Source organism: Pseudophryne corroboree, chromosome 6 (genome assembly GCF_028390025.1).
Source record: "Pseudophryne corroboree isolate aPseCor3 chromosome 6, aPseCor3.hap2, whole genome shotgun sequence".
NCBI classification, from domain to species: domain Eukaryota; kingdom Metazoa; phylum Chordata; class Amphibia; order Anura; family Myobatrachidae; genus Pseudophryne; species Pseudophryne corroboree.
The window spans coordinates 336,083,914-336,100,271 of NC_086449.1; the positions used below are offsets into that span (position 1 = coordinate 336,083,914).

Genomic DNA, 16,358 nt, shown 5'->3' on the forward strand with positions numbered 1-16,358 from the left:
GTCCCAAAAAAACGAGACTGTCCCGCGAAAATCGGGACAGTTGGGAGGTATGTGTATAGCACCGCACTACACGTATAGCACCACATTACACAAATAGCACCACATAATAGGTATAGCACTGCCTTACACGTATAGCACGGCACTATACGTATAGCAGCGCATTACACAAATAGCACCACATAACATGAATAGCACCACATTACAGGTATAGCACCGCCTTACATGTATAGCACCGCACTACACAAATAGCACCACATAACACAAATAGCACCACATTACACAAATAGCACAACATTACAGGTATAGCACCACATTAAATGGATAGCACCGCATTACACATATAGCATCGCACTACACGTATAGCACAGCTTTACACAAATAGCACCACATAAGAAGAATAGCACCACATTACAGGTATGGCACTGCACTACACATATAGCACCGCATTTAGTGCCGTTTCTAGCGGCACTTTGTGTGTCTTTGTGTGTCTGTAATCTCCTCTCTCCCTCTTCCCGAGCGCTCCTGCTCGGGGCGCGGAGTTTCGCGGAATGACGCGTTTGCGTCGTGACGTCACGACGCAAACGCGTCATTCCGCGAAGCCCCGCCCCCCGAGCAGGAGCGCTCGGGGAGAGGGAGGAGAGGAGATTAGCCTGGAAGGAGGAGGCGGCCGGCGCGAGGGACGTGAGGCGGCGAGACCCGAAGAGCGGGAAGATGTAAGTATTATCTCTATCTTTCTCTCTCTCCCCCTTCCTCCCCCCCCCCACTTGACACCTGCCTGCCGCACTGTGTAAAATGGGGATACCTGCCTGCCGCACTGTGTAAAATGGGGATACCTGCCTGCCGCACTTTGTAAAATGGGGGCACCTGCCTGCGTACTGTGTAAAATGGGGATATCTGCCTGCCGTACTGTGTAAAATGGGGATACCTGCCTGCCGCACTGTGTAAAATGGGGGCACCTGCCTGCGTACTGTGTAAAATGGGGATATCTGCCTGCCGCACTGTGTAAAATGGGGATACCTGCCTGCCGCACTGTGTAAAATGGGGATATCTGCCTGCTGCACTTTGTAAAATGGGGACACCTGCCTGCCGTGCTGTGTAAAATGGGGGCACGTGCCTGCCGCACTGTGTAAAATGGGGATATCTGCCTGCCGTACTGTGTAAAATGGGGATACCTGCCTGCCGCACTTTGTAAAATGGGGGCACCTGCCTGCGTACTGTGTAAAATGGGGATATCTGCCTACCGCACTTTGTAAAATGGGGACACCTGCCTGCCGCGCTGTGTAAAATGGGGACACTTGCCTGCTGTAATGTGTAAAATGGGGACTTTTTTTATTTTCCCCCCTGTGGTGGGCGTGATGATATCAGATGAGGCCACGCCCACTTTAATGAGACCACACCCATTTTAATCAGGCCACACACCCTTGTCGGGAGCGCATGCTTTTTCTTTTCATAGCTATATTGGGGGGGGGGGGGGGGGGGGGCGCATTTTGAAATCTCGCACTGGGAGCCAAATTGTCTAGAAACGGCCCTGACCGCATTGCACGAATAGCACCACATTACACGTATAGCACCTCATTACACAAATAGCACCACAATACATACATAGCCACCACATTACATATGTAGCCACCGCATTACATACGTAACCACTGCATTACATGCATAGCCACCGCATTACATAAATAGGCCCATCATCATGGACAGACATTGGGCAGCTATAGGGCTGAAGGACTTTGCATTAGAGATTGTCCCAGGGCTGATTGAGTGCTGCCTGATCAGCCTGCATCCTGAGTACAAGGTACGTCCTTCTCCTGTCCAGTCCCCAAACCATACACTGTGACCGGGGACGCCCTAACCCTTACACCATTATGATAATGGAAATAATGTAATTAAAAATAACCTCTCTGCTGAGTCCCCTTCAGTGCTCATTTGCCGCTCTGGTCAATACAGTGAGAGTGCGGGAGCTAGGGTGGTGGCCGGTGTAGTGAACCCAGCTCCGACGATCCCTATGCTGCTGCTCCCAGGCCGGGGTCGTTAAAGAGACCTTTGGCCGGGGCCAGAGAGAGGATGCTGCTGGGCTGATTTATTTTCTCCAGGTCCCTCCTATGGTAGAACAGCATCACCACTTTTCACGGCTAGCGGCACCTGGTAGTGCCCGCTAGCTTAACTTCCGGATTGTGTTCTAATGAACCGCAAGTACTGGAAGCAGAGTGAGCCAGCCCAGCCTGAGTGTGAATCAGCCTGGCTGAGGGGAATATGGGACCGGCCCATCGGAATCTGTCATGCTGTGGCATTGCATTACATCCCTCACTAGTAAGTGCCTGGTGCTACTTTTGCTTGTGGGGGGAGGGAGGTGGGACCCTACGCCGTTTAAAAAAAAAGTAACTCTTTATTTCACTAGAATGATAGTGAGATCGTATAGGCTATGCAACAAACACACCTGCTAAAAGCAGGCGCATTGATTTCGAGCAGTGAGATACGATTTTGGGGTGACTATGAGCGATTTTGCATTATCGCAAAAAATTGCAAAATCGGACTAAAGTGATTGTTAGTTACATCTAGGGTTAGTTACTAACTGTTGTTAGACCTACCAGGTACTATTCCAGGCATCCATACCTTGCATGACATTTTTCCAGATCATGCGTCTGTGTTATGTGCTTGGCTTGCAGTGGTATAACCATAGTTATAAATGTGCTAGAATACATATAGCCGCACATCTGGAACATCTTTTGACCTAGCCCCATACTTTTATACTGTATAATGGATATGTAGTTTATTATGTTCTTGACTGGTATTAAACTATTTTACATGCCTATTTTGTGTGCATATTCAAATCACAACATATGAGAATGTACATGTCCTGGCACAATGCTCCATGGCTTTGCCTGGCGATACAGGCTAGCAGTGGTAAGAGACAACAGATATTTGTTGAATGCACCGTTGGCGCTCCCACCCTTTGAACAAAAGTCACGTGATAGTCTTGATAAATAGTCCCCAAGTAGATCCTATGTTTCACTTGTAAGATTCTTCTTTCTGGATGTTAATTCTTCTCCAAAAATAATTCAAGATTTTCCTTATGTGGAGATATTCGTCATAGGGAGAAGAAATGGCACATATAGTGTAGTAATTTGAATAAAATTGAATTTATTATGGTACATAAAATATAAAAAATATCCCTGAGGAAGAGTTACATACAACTCGAAACGCGTTGGCTGCACTGAATGATCCATCTACCTGCATTCAGAATAATAGGAGAACCCTACCAGGTCCTGCGGCCGGTGTTTTGCGTGAAGGGAGGAGGGAGGAATTCCGGAACCTTCCAATTTTACTCTTTTCATTGCTCCATGCTGGGAGCCAGACACGGTACGGTTCCAATTTTATCATAGAGTGAATTTGTCACGTTCATTGGATATTAATATTTTATGTACCATAATAAATTCAATTTTATTCAAATTACTACACTATATGTGCCATTTCTTCTCCCTATGACAAATATCTCCACATAAGGAAAATCTTGAATTATTTTTGGAGAAGAATTAACATCCAAAAAGAAGAATCTTACAAGTGAAACATAGGATCTACTTGGGGACTATTTATCAAGACTATCACGTGACTTTTGTTCAAAGGGTGGGAGCGCCAACGGTGCATTCAACAAATATCTGTTGTCCATTAGTCATTTGGGTGATTGGGGGTCACCAGAATACACCCAGGCTGCTTTTGTTTCCACCAAGCGCTATTCTCGTTCCATTCACATTTGTTTTCTGGCAGTGGTAAGAGATTTCTTCCCCAGCGAGCCTTTGGTGCATCGCCACTTGCCTGATCCAGCTCTGCTGGGATACACGTGCACAATGGGAGTGAAAGACTTGGGCTTCCAGTTCCACCTTAAAAATGTAAAAAAAAATACTAATGAAAGTATCAAATAAATCTTATTTTCCCTTTATTCTGCTTTCAAATAATGCTTTTTAATAATAAATAAAGCATTTTTAAATTCATTATATCAATAATGATAAGAGGATTGTGGTAGTACAAGTATAGCAATTCTTATTAAATAGTCTTCCTCATGCCTTTGTAGTATTTGTCATACTACAAACACTAGCAAACCCAAACACATTATGACAGCCAGGTCATGCTGGGTCATGCAGGTCAACATTGAAAGAAAGGCTATTTTTAAAAAAAGGTTATTTGTTTATAGTAACTCATACACCCATGTCCCCAGGGAAGTAGAAAGAGCCCTACCTAGTACTTACAGTGCAGGGCTTATTTTTCCCCAGGGGAGTCTGCATTTGTTTTGCGTGCCTGATATCGCTAGAGCAGGGGTTACCAACCAAGGGTGTAGTATGGTATGCTGATGGCCGGGTTCCCGGCGGCCAGCATAGTGGCGCCGGAATCCCGACTGCCGGCATACCGACAGCTTGGCGAGTGCAAATGAGCCCCTTGCGGGCACGGTGGCACGCTGCGCGCACCACGCTATTTGTGCTCCCTCCAGGGGGGTCGTGGACCCTCAAGAGGGAGAAAAGATGTCGGTATGCCGGGTATCGAGATTCCAGCGCTGGTATACTGTGCGCCGGGATCCCAACAGATGGCAACCTAAATCCACCCCCAACCAAGGCACACTAATAGTTCAGGTTATAAAGATAGCCATACTTGAGCACTGTTAATAAATGCCTTAGTTATTTTGAGTTAACCATCTGTATTTAAGCATGGATAGCACTAAAACATGAGGACTGTGGTTGGTGAGCACTGCCCTAGGGAATACAGTCTACCAGCCTAGGATTGGCTAACACAATGGCAGGTGTAGCCTGGAGCTTGTTTTGGCAAACACAGGTGGCGGACTCCACATTGCATGTGTGTGCACTCCCCACCACCAGCACTAATTAGTACCAGCATATGTCGGCAGCACTCGAGTTGCTTTGTCTTTCTAAGTGTGGAAGGGGCATTTTTATTTTAAGCTGATGCAAAGTCTGTGCTGATAATCAGCATGGATGTTAGACTGGAGGGGAGCAACCACTACAGATATACACAGGGCTGGTTCTAGGGCTTTTAGCGCCTAGTTCCCTTCGTGGAGAGGACCTTTGCTGTGCGGTACGCGATGACGTCATCGCACACCGCATATTAAAGGTCTTCTCCACGAAGGGAAACTAGACGCATAGCGTCTAGTTCCCTTCACAGCGGGGGACAGCAGCAGCGGGACAGAGCGGGCAGCAGGGGGCACAGCAGCAGCGGATCTTGCCATGGTGCGGCGCCCTCCGGATGGCGCCGGCGCCCTCCTGAAGGCGGCACCCCGGGCAAAAGTCCTGCTTGCCCGTGGCAAGATCCGCTACTGGATACACATCAAAAGAGCTAGCTATCCACCCCCCACCACTATGCCATTTACTGCGCATGCAAGGAAATAAAAAGCGCATTTTGCGTTTAAAAGTTGGACTTGCAACGTACTTTACATGAACCCCAGTGCAGAATCAGAGCCAGTGTACTGTAAATAAACACGTTATATTACACCCAATTCTTTTTTTGCTAGCATTGCATTAAATACTGACACTGTAGAAATAATAGGTAAAATGTACCATTGTACCTGTCTACCTATTCGCTGGTTATGACTCACTGTGAGAAAGATGACCAGCACTAGCAAAGGTGGCTCAGATACAGTATGTTCTCCAACAAAATGGTTACTTGTGCAGGGACAGAAAGTACAGTTTGCATAAGGGCTAATGTCAGTACATTTTCCAGAATGCTGCAAAAAATGTCATGATTTGGCTGGAATGTAAGGGTTAATGTCTAGGCAGCAGTAGGTGAAGGGTTAATCTTGGTAAATTGTTTTACTGAAGCTGCTCGGTGAAGCAAAATATTACAGAGGAAATCAATATCTCTGTGTGTGAGTGGTATATAGATATGTCTGTGTGGTCTATAGATATAGCTATGGATGTGGTATATAGAAATATATCTGTGTGACAAGTTACAATGTATTTTTAGAATTTATTCAAAATATAACAAAACCTGCAATGTCACCTACAGTGATATATAGCAACAAATAACACAATAATATACAGTATAACAACAAAGGAACACAGAGATATATAACAACAAAAGTACACAGAGATATATAACAACAAGAACACAATAATATATAGCAACAAAGGAACACAGTCAGCAGTGGTAGCGACCGGGACTGTTCTACAAAATGGGGACCTATTGTCCCTACAGTACTTTGTGGGTGTGCTGACTTCCTGGACCCAGTAGAGGGGTTTCGACAGCCAGTCTGAGTAAGCTTCAGTTTACACAGATGGTTGAGGGCTGCGACGATTGCGACTGATGGTTGTAATGGTGATCACAGGTGCTCACAGGAGGCATCATTTTCCCACAAAGTCTCCTGCTGCATTCAACTATTAGTTGTACGGTATTGCACAGCCAATTCCCTGCGGCTGTGCAGTGGCAAACGCAGGATTTGCATGGGGGGGTTTCCAGAACTGGGTGGAGCCAAGCACGGGGGTGGGGACTGAGGTGACCCAGTATATGCTGGGTCCGTAAAACTAGTGTGTCTGTATATATATATATATATATATATATATATATATACACACACACCTATGTATATATTTATTTACATATACACATATACACATAGCATATTAAACATGCATATATATATATATATACACACACACACAGTACACGTATATATACGCATGTATATATATCATATGTGTGTGTGTTTATATGTATGTATGTATATACATTTGTATATATATGTATGCACAAATTGCACATGGATATATATGTACTATAATTCAAATAAAGTAAACTATTATTAAGCACTTACAAGTGCCACCAGGAAGAAAGCAGGCTACAGAGGACGCTAGACAGCCATTAATAATACTCATTAATGGCTAGACAGCCGATAATAATAATACCCCTGGGTGCGCCACTGCTGTGCAATACTGTACATATGAGAATCAGGCCCACAGTGATATATATAGCATTAAAGAAACACAATGCTATTTAGCAACAAATAAACACCGGTAATATATAGCAACGAAGTAACACAGTGATATATTGTAACAAAGAATTGCAGCGTTTGCAGGTTTATCATACAGATGAGGAAGTGGACATGGATAGTGGCACAGTGGAAGGACAATGGGGGTCATTCCGAGTTGTTCGCTCGCAAGCTGCTTTTAGCAGCTTTGCACACGCTAAGCCGCCGCCTACTGGGAGTGAATCTTAGCTTATCAAAATTGCGAACGAAAGATTTGCAATATTGCGAAAATACTTCTCTGTGCAGTTTCTGAGTAGCTCGAGACTTACTCTGCCAGTGCGATCAGTTCAGTGCTTGTCGTTCCTGGTTTGACGTCACAAACACACTCAGCGTTCGCCCAGACACTCCTCCGTTTCTCCAGCCACTCCCGCGTTTTTCCCAGAAACGGTAGCGTTTTTTCACACACTCCCATAAAACGGCCAGTTTCCGCCCTGAAACACCCACTTCCTGTCAATCACACTCCGATCACCAGAACGAAGAAAAAACCTCGTAATGCCGTGAGTAAAATACCAAACTACATAGCAAATTTACTTGGCGCAGTCGCACTGCGGACATTGCGCATGCGCATTAGCGACTAATCGCTCCGTTGCGAGAGAAAAATACAGAGCGAACAACTCGGAATGACCCCCAATGACTCTGGATAGTGCAAGTTCTGCACTGTGCTCCGGAACTGAGTGTGCGCAAGTGTGGGTGATGCAGAGTCTCATGCATTTAGACTTTCAACAGAAGAAGCTTAAATGGGTTGTAATGGGGTGTTCTCATGTTGGCAGTATTCTGTTGACACAACTGTGGGATTAGCAGAGCTGGAATAGGCAGGAGAAGTAACTTTTGTACCTAATATAGGTGGTCATTCTGAGTTGATCGCAGCCAGCAACTTTTTGTCCACGCCTATGGGGAAGTGTATCTTAGCTTAGCAGGGCTGCGATCGTTTGTGCAGCCCTGCTAAGCTAAAAAAAATTCAAGTAAAACAAGACCAGCCCTGGACGATCTCAGCGATGCTGGAGCCGGCTTTGACGTCAGACATCTGCCCTCCGTTCTCCTGGACACGCCTGCGTTTTCTTCTCCACTCCCCGAAAACGGCTGGCAACGGTCCGGTGACGCCCAGGTACGCCTTTTTTCTGTCAATCTTCTTGCGGTCGGCTCTGCGACCGCTTTCTTCGTTGTCCTGGACGTAACCCGCAATGTCACACATGCGCAGTGCGGCCGTCGCGCATGTGCATTCTGAACCCGTTCGCACTGCAGCGACAAACCGCCACATTCGAATGGATCGGAATGACCCCCATAGGGCCTAATTCAGACCTGATCGCTTGGCAGCGATTTTTGCACTGCTGCGATCAGATAGTCACCGCCTACAGGGGGAGTGTATTTTAGCTGTGCAAGTGTGCGAACGCATGTGTAGCAGACCTGTACAAATAGATTTTGTGCAGTCTCTGCGCAGCCCAGGACTTGCTCAGCCGCTGCGATCACATCAGCCTGTCCAGGACCGGAATTGACGTCAGACACCCTCCCTGCTAACGCATGGACACACCTGTATTTTTCCAGACACTCACTGAAAATGGTTAGTTGACACCCACAAACGCCTTCTTCCTGTCAATCTCCTTGCGATTTCCCGGTGCGAACGGATCCGTCGCACAAACCCATCGCGGCGATCCGCTTTGTACCCGTGTGACGCACCTGCGCATTGTGGTGCATATGTATGCGCAGTTTGTGCCTGATCGGCCACTGTGCAAAAACGCACAGCAGCGATCAGGTTTGAATGAACCCCATAGGGTAGGAGCAAGTGTGCACTGATGATGATAATGACTAGTAGCAGCAAATCAGGTGCACATGTAGTGGCCGACATACTGCAAGATGCACAAGGACAAATCTACACATTTGTTTCATGCTCGTGTCTTTGGAGCAAGGTACTCCCGATTTACTTGTATTTCTGCATCAGGACCTAAGTGTACATATAGTGGTTGCTGTATACTAAGGTGTATACAGTAGCTGTATACAGTAAAACTAATATATTTCTCAGGTATACGGTCTTAGGGGGTCATTCTGACCCGATCGCACGCTGCAGTTTATCGCAGCGGTGCGATCAGGTCAGAACTGTGTATGCGCCGGCGCATGCTTCGGCCATCGGGCCACTACGATCGCCTCTGCCTGATTGACATGCAGAGGCAGTCGCTGGGCGGGGGGGTTGGAACGGCGTCGTTTGGGTGGCGTTTCGTGGGCGCGGTCTGGCCAACGCAGGCGTGGCCGGACCGAACGGGGGGGGGCGAGCCACAGCGGCTGCGTGACGTCACACGCAGTCGCTGCGGGCCGGGGAGCGATGAGTAGCTCCCGGCCAGCACGTTAAAGCTGCGCTGGTCGGGAGCTACTCTTGAAGTGCAAAGGCATCGCCGCTGTGCAATGCCTTTGTACTTCTATGGTGGGGGGGGAGGGGGGGGCGGAACTGACATGCGGGGCGGGATAGCCCTGTGGTGGGCGTCCCCCCGCATTTCAGCGTGAATGATCGTAGTGCTAAATTTAGCACAGCTACGATCATCTCGGAATGACCCCCTTAGACCCAATAATTGTATTTCTTATCACCGCTATTCACGGCAATAAGCACTAAAACCCAGAATCGCAAGTCAGTAGGGACAAGGTGGTGCTAATATAATGCAAATATAATTTTAGCACCGCTCCTTCCTCAGAACTGGCCAGCTGTATCTCCTCTCCGGCTTCTTCCAGGGAAGCAACAAAAAGTATGCAGGTGTTGTATGCGTTCACACCATGTTGACATTCTGTATTTGTACCACACCCGAACAATGCACATTTAATTCATGTCCCATTATGTGTTTAACAATATTACCGAAACAAGCCGGTAGGTAATGGTTTCGTATGAACGCTAGAGTCCATTTACTTCACAGCATTACACAGAAGGATCACAGTCCCATGTCAGACAGTTAGAAAAACATGGACCTTGCAAGACTAGTAGCAAAAGCAAATGTGACTTTTGTAATTGAGCAATACTCCACAGCAGATGACACTTCCCACAAATGTGTGTTGCTGTGTGCAATTAGTGTATGAATTAAGCAAAGTTTCAGGTGATATCTGCTACTAATCAAAAGTACAAGTGTGTTAGGGTCATAGATATCATAAATAATACATGACAAATTCAACCAAAAGCCATATATCCTTTTCAGATATTATTTACATTGTGTGATTGTTTATTAGATCTGGACAAGCAGCAGTACCTGTACAGCAATGGTATGAAATGATTACAGAGCCATTTCCTGGCTGAAATTAATTATGTAGGAACTCCACCCAGAGCAGAAAATCCATTATCAGATAAGGGAGCATAGGTTGGTGTGTGCTAATGGGGAATGTCTGTATCGTTACCTCTATAGAACTGCTCTTGCAATGACTGCCTTCAGATTGTGGCCTTTTACAGTATGATTTTTGGCAGGTGAAAGTGCTGCTTTGTTGATTCTTACATCTGGACCATGTTGTAGACTGTAATACATAGAGGAGAAGTTTGCATTTAGTGTGCCAGCAGGCCTTAATGCTCTATATAAATTGGGATTAGGGTTTACTGTAGGTAACCACACTAACACAAGCAATCCAAGTCCTCACATGTACTATTAACACCTTGTTTAATCTTGGGAACTACAGGAATTTGGCTACTGACTTTATTTTTATCAGTTATATCCAAGGAACATTTACCACCAGTCAGCATCTGAGAGTGTTGAACTGGGACATGAAGGGCCCACCATGGAAAGGGTGGTCTTCTGTATGCCGAATGTCGGGATCCCAGCGAACAGTATACCGGTGCCGGAATCCCGACACCCGGCATACCAACAACTATTCTCCCTCGTGGGGGTCCACGACCCCCCTGGAGGGAGAATAAAATAGTGTGGCGCGCCACCGTGCCCGCAGCGAGCCCGCAAGGGGCTCCTTTGCGCTCGCCACACTGTCGGTATGCCGGCGGTCGGGCTCCCGGCGCCGTAATGCTGGTCGCCGGGAGCCCGAGCGCCGGCATACCGTACTACACCCCATGGAAATACAGTGTTAGGAGCCTATGCTGAAGAGCCACCAGAGGGAGTATTTCCAGCCACTATAGAGTCTTCATCAACCATTAGAGAGGACAAAGTCAGTCTGCAGAGAACATGACTACTACATGACTACTACAGAGGCGTGTCTTTACTACCCGATGTTAGCAGCAGGCGGTCAAATCTTGGCGTCATTTCCATAGAAATGATCCAAGCATGTTCCTCAGTGGTCCTGCTCCACCAGATAACTAACTCTCTAATAGAATAATAATATATAATTTCAGTGCACAGCCTGGAACCTGATCCCTAGAGGAGGGGGTGGGGCAATCAGGTTGTGGGGCCAACCAGCAATGTCACTTCACTAGGGAAAATAAACTAATGTGTTTAACCACTTAAGTGACAACTTTTCCCCTCAAAATTTCTCAGAAATTTAATTATTTTTTATTATGCAATAAAGTTTAGAAAGTATTTTTAATATAATATTATTATGTTTTAATAAAAAAATATATATCTATATAGGGGTCATATCCCCCCCCCCCCCCCCCTCCCGCCAGTCCTTCCGTTTTTAGGACCACATTGCAAATTAAATTCCCACCACCCGTTAGCAATAGCCTCCCCACTGGTCTCAAATCCTAATAATAGTACCCCCACACCCCCTTGCTATACAAAAAAAAACATATTTTATAAATTCCCCCCCCCCCCCCACTGTTAAAACCCTTTTTTCTGCCCCACCTCACCCCAATATCCTGTGACCAGGGTATTTTTGTTATTAATTTACACACACCCCTTCCCCAAGCATAATTTAATTTTTCATCTATATATCCCCCACCCACACTGACTGATGTTTCCTAACCCCCTCCCCCCCTCATGCAAAGCGCAGCGGGACATGTGCTGGGGAGATTGATGATCATTCCCCCTGGCTGCAGCTGATATCTGCACACGTAAATAAGAGCTACATTGGGGGTCATTCCGAGTTGATCGCACGCTAGCTATTATTTTGCAGCGCTGCGATCAGGTTAAAACTTGGCAAAACTGCACATGCACAGGAGGGCGTTTGTGGGTGTCAACTGACCGTTTTCTGGGAGTGTTTGGAAAAATGCAGGCGTGAACAAGCGTTTGCAGGGCGGGTGTCTGACGTCAATTCCAGGTCCAAAAAGACTGAAGTGATCGCAAGGGCTGAGTTAGTCCAGAGCTACTCAGAAACAGCAAAAAACGTTTTCGTCCCGCTCGGCTGCACAAGCGTTTGCACACTTGCAAAGCGAAAATACACTCCCCTAGAGGCGACAACTATCTGATCTGCAAAAAATAGCTAGCGAGCGATCAACTCGGAATGAGGGCCATTGTGCAGGGAGAGGAACGAAGTTCCCCTTCCTGCACTGTGCCCCTCTGGAGCATGCGCTCCAGAATGCCGTCCGCACGGGGTGCGATTCCGGCAGGGATGTCGACAGTCAGAGATCATTGCGTCACTGCCAGGTCCGGCACACTAAATGGGCTGCCGACCGCCGGGGGCTGCACATAGCCAGGGGCAGCATGCGGCGGAGGACAGCTGGTCTCATGTGATGTCACCAAGCCAGGTAACGGATTCCTGGCTTTGGTCGCATCACATGCGACCAAGCCAGCCATGTGGTTAAACAGCATCCTGGTGATACTGTAACTTGCATGATGAGGATCTGGGAGACGGCAAATTAACTTTATTGTACATTACACTGACACTCATAAGGCGGTATTTGTCACGTCTAGCAAAGAGGATCCGGCAGCTGAGATTTGCCCGAGGAGGTAGTAGGCTGTGAATGAACCAGATGAGGGGGCTGGATATAGTTCCTTCGCATGGGACACGAAGCAATGAAGAATGTAGGCGGGGTTTGAGAGTCAATGGAAAGTATTTATTATGTACAGGGCTGAGGTAGAGGACCGAGGCTGGATGGTTAAAGACGTGGCAGGGGGCGAAGAACTGTGGACTGTGATTTGAAAGACGAGACTGTAGATCAGTGATTTTCAACCTTTTTCAACTCGCGGCACACTCATAAGATTTTTAAATTGCCAAGGCACACCATCAGTGCGCCACGGGAAAAATAAACACATTGGTCCTCACAGTAATTAAACAGACGGGATGCCGCTGTCGGTATACTGACAGCCAACATCCCGTTTGTCAGTAAAACATATATATTCCTTAATAATGCCACACACTGTCCCCCCAGTAATTCCACTCACTGCCCCCAATAATAATTGCTGCTGTTCACATCTCCCCCCCCCTCCCCGATTCCAAACATTGCTTACATAAATAAATAAATTTTTTATTTTAAATGTAAAACCTGCAGCTGAGCTGTGATGGCAGCATGGATGGAGGAGCTGCAGTGGGCGGATGGGCACTCCAGGCAGGAATGCGACGTGGAGTGGCCAGTTAGCGGGCGAGCAGTCACTGCAGGCAGGAATAAGACGTGGCCAACCAGAGAGCCGCCGCCCGCCGCAATCAATAGCCGGCTCGGGCAACGCTGTGCAGTGTGCACTTCCGTGTGCATGACTCATAGGTCACGCACGCGGAAGTGCAAACAGCACAGCGCTGCCCGAGCCGGCGATTGATTGCGGCGGGCAGCGGCTCTCTGGTTGGCAGGCGCCAATGGATCTGTCTGGCGGGCAGCAGCGGGGAGCATCTCTGGCGGCGGCACACCTAGATATCGCTCACGGCACACTAGTGTGCCGCGGCACAGCGGTTGAAAACCGCTGCTGTAGATGATGAACTGTGGATGGTGGTTGAAGACGTGGCTGGAGACAAGGACTGTGGACTGTGATTTGTTAAAGGAGGCTGAAGATAATAATCTGCAGGCTGTGGTCGGTGGTACAAAAGCGTGGTTGGTGAAAGAGATCTGTGGAGTGTGGCTTGAAAGACGAGGCAGAAGACCCGGGGCCGACTGTGCCCAAAGAGTCTTACTGGACCAGGTTTTCCAGGAGCGCTTCCACAGGCAGTAACAGGCTAGAAACGGCAGGGCTGCAGCAGCAACAGAGAACCGACCAAGCAGGATCAGGAGGAACCAGGGCCCTCATTCCGAGTTGATCGGTCGCAAGGCGAATTTAGCAGAGTTACACACGCTAAGCCTACGCCTACTGGGAGTGTATCTTAGCTTCTTAAAATTGCGACCGATGTATTCGCAATATTGCGATTACAAACTACTTTGCAGTTTCTGAGTAACTTCAACCTTACTCTGCCTGTGCGATCAGTTCAGTGCTTGTCGTTCCTGGTTTGACGTCACAAACACACCCAGCGTTCGCTCAGACACTCCCCCGTTTCTCCAGCCACTCCTGCGTTTTTTCCGGAAACGGTAGCGTTTTCATCCACACGCCCATAAAACGCTGTGTTTCCGCCCAGTAACACCCATTTCCTGTCAATCACATTACGATCGCCGGAGCGATGAAAAAGCCGTGAGTAAAAATACTATCTTCATTGTTAAATTACTTGGCGCAGTCGCAGTGCGAATATTGCGCATGCGTACTAAGCGGATTTTCATTGCGATGCAATGAAAAATACCGAGCGAACGACTCGGAATGAGGGCCCAGAATACAGCAGAAATCCTGGGAGCACAGGCTAAACCACCTACAACAGGGTTGTAACTTGAAGCACTGGCATCCCTGTCCTAAACCAGCCCCCTTTTATAGGGAGAGCTTCCCCTGGATTGGCTGGAAGAAACAGGAAACAGGAACTATGCTTAAAACTTGGTCTCCAACATGGCGGCACCCAGTAATGCAGACCTTTTTGCAAAGCTACAATGCTCACTGCCCCTGGTCTCCTAGCAACGACTCAGCAAGAGTGACCCGCTGTAACGGCGTCCCGCCGCCACGAGCGGACGCCCTCACCGCCGCTACTGCTGCCCACGGATCCAGCGCAGCAGCCCACTTCGCCGCTGCCCGCACATCGCCAAGGAAGCCAGCCCCGCGACCCCAGCGTACCGGTAAGACTCCGGACGCTGACAGTATTCAAATTATATATCACGCCCATTCTACTTTCTAAAGTGATCACCGTTATATTGCGCCCATAGTAATCAGGTTTAGCTGCGTAAAGTGTTGGGTGCCCTCGCTACCCCGGGGATAGAGAGCTGAAATTATTATACCACCCCCGTCAGCAGAAACAGAACGAGTGTGGAAGGGTTTAAAAATAATTGAATACCACCCATAGTGCACCATCCCCAACTGCTGGGAAATTAACTAACATGAACTTATACTGTAGATGAGTGATGAAATTTGTGGCAGAAATGATTTACGGGGAGTGATTGGTTGTTGTTTTTTTTAGCTCAAAGTTGTCCAGCAGGTATATTGGAGATACTATTACTATCACCTGACCTGTGAACTGTGATCAGCATGGAGTCTGGCTAGAAGAATGGGTAAAATTTATGGCAATCAGTCATTAAAAAGGCTAGAGTAATGACTGAAACTGACTGGACAGTACACCAGGGGCAAATGTAATAGAGTGATGGGCCCTACAGACACGGCGATACGCCGCCGAGCTGCCCGACCGCCGATACGGCAGAAGGGCGACCCGGCGGCGGGGGGGGGGGCAGTGACGGGGGAGTGAAGTTTCTTCACTCCCCCGTCACTCAGCTCCACAGAAGTGCAGGCAAATATAGATGAGATCGTCCATATTGGCCTGCATGCACAGCCGACGGGGTACCAGCGATGAACGAGCGCGGGACCGCGCATCGTTCATCGCTGTTGCCTCCACACTGCACGATATGAACGTTATCTCGTTCATTAATGAACGAGATCGTTCATATCTTGCAGTGAAATCGCCCAGTGTGTAGGGCCTATGAGAGTTTCAGAAAGTGAGAGATTGGTAAGGTTTTGATTTTTTTTTTAAAGTGCAATCATTTACACAGCAAGATCAATCTGGTTTTGCTGTGTAAATGATTGCCACTTTAAAAAAAAACTGAAAAACCTTACCAAATCTCTCACTTTCTGAAACTCTCACTCTATTACATTTGGCCCCAAATATTTAATTTTTAACTATTTTTACCAAATTTGAGGATGAATATTCTGGCCCACTTGCACACATTGGCCCTCATTCCGAGTTGTTTGCTTGCTAGCTGCTTTTAGCAGCATTGCACACGCTAGGCCGCCGCCCTCTGGGAGTGTATCTTAGCTTAGCAGAATTGCGAACAAAAGATTACCAGAACTGCTACTAAATAATTCTTTGCAGTTTCTGAGTAGCTCCAGACCTACTCACAGATTGCGATCAACTCAGTCCGTTTAGTTCCTGGTTTGACGTCACAAACACGCCCTGCGTTCGGCCAGCCACTCCCCCGTTTCTCCAGACACTCCTGCGTTTT

At 47.5% G+C, this 16,358-nt stretch overlaps 1 protein-coding gene and 1 long non-coding RNA gene across 17 annotated transcripts in view; one reads left to right on the forward strand and one right to left on the reverse strand.

Annotated features, from left to right (window-relative positions):
• LOC134932214 (uncharacterized) overlaps nt 1-10,501 on the reverse strand; it is a 72,924-nt gene extending 62,423 nt beyond the window's left edge. Inside the window, exon 1 of the long non-coding RNA XR_010179268.1 lies at nt 10,394-10,501. This is a non-coding gene — a long non-coding RNA (uncharacterized LOC134932214). The remainder of the gene's footprint in view (nt 1-10,393) is intronic.
• LINGO1 (leucine rich repeat and Ig domain containing 1) overlaps nt 1-16,358 on the forward strand; it is a 667,101-nt gene that overhangs the window by 606,528 nt on the left and 44,215 nt on the right. The gene's annotated exons all lie outside the window — the stretch shown is intronic.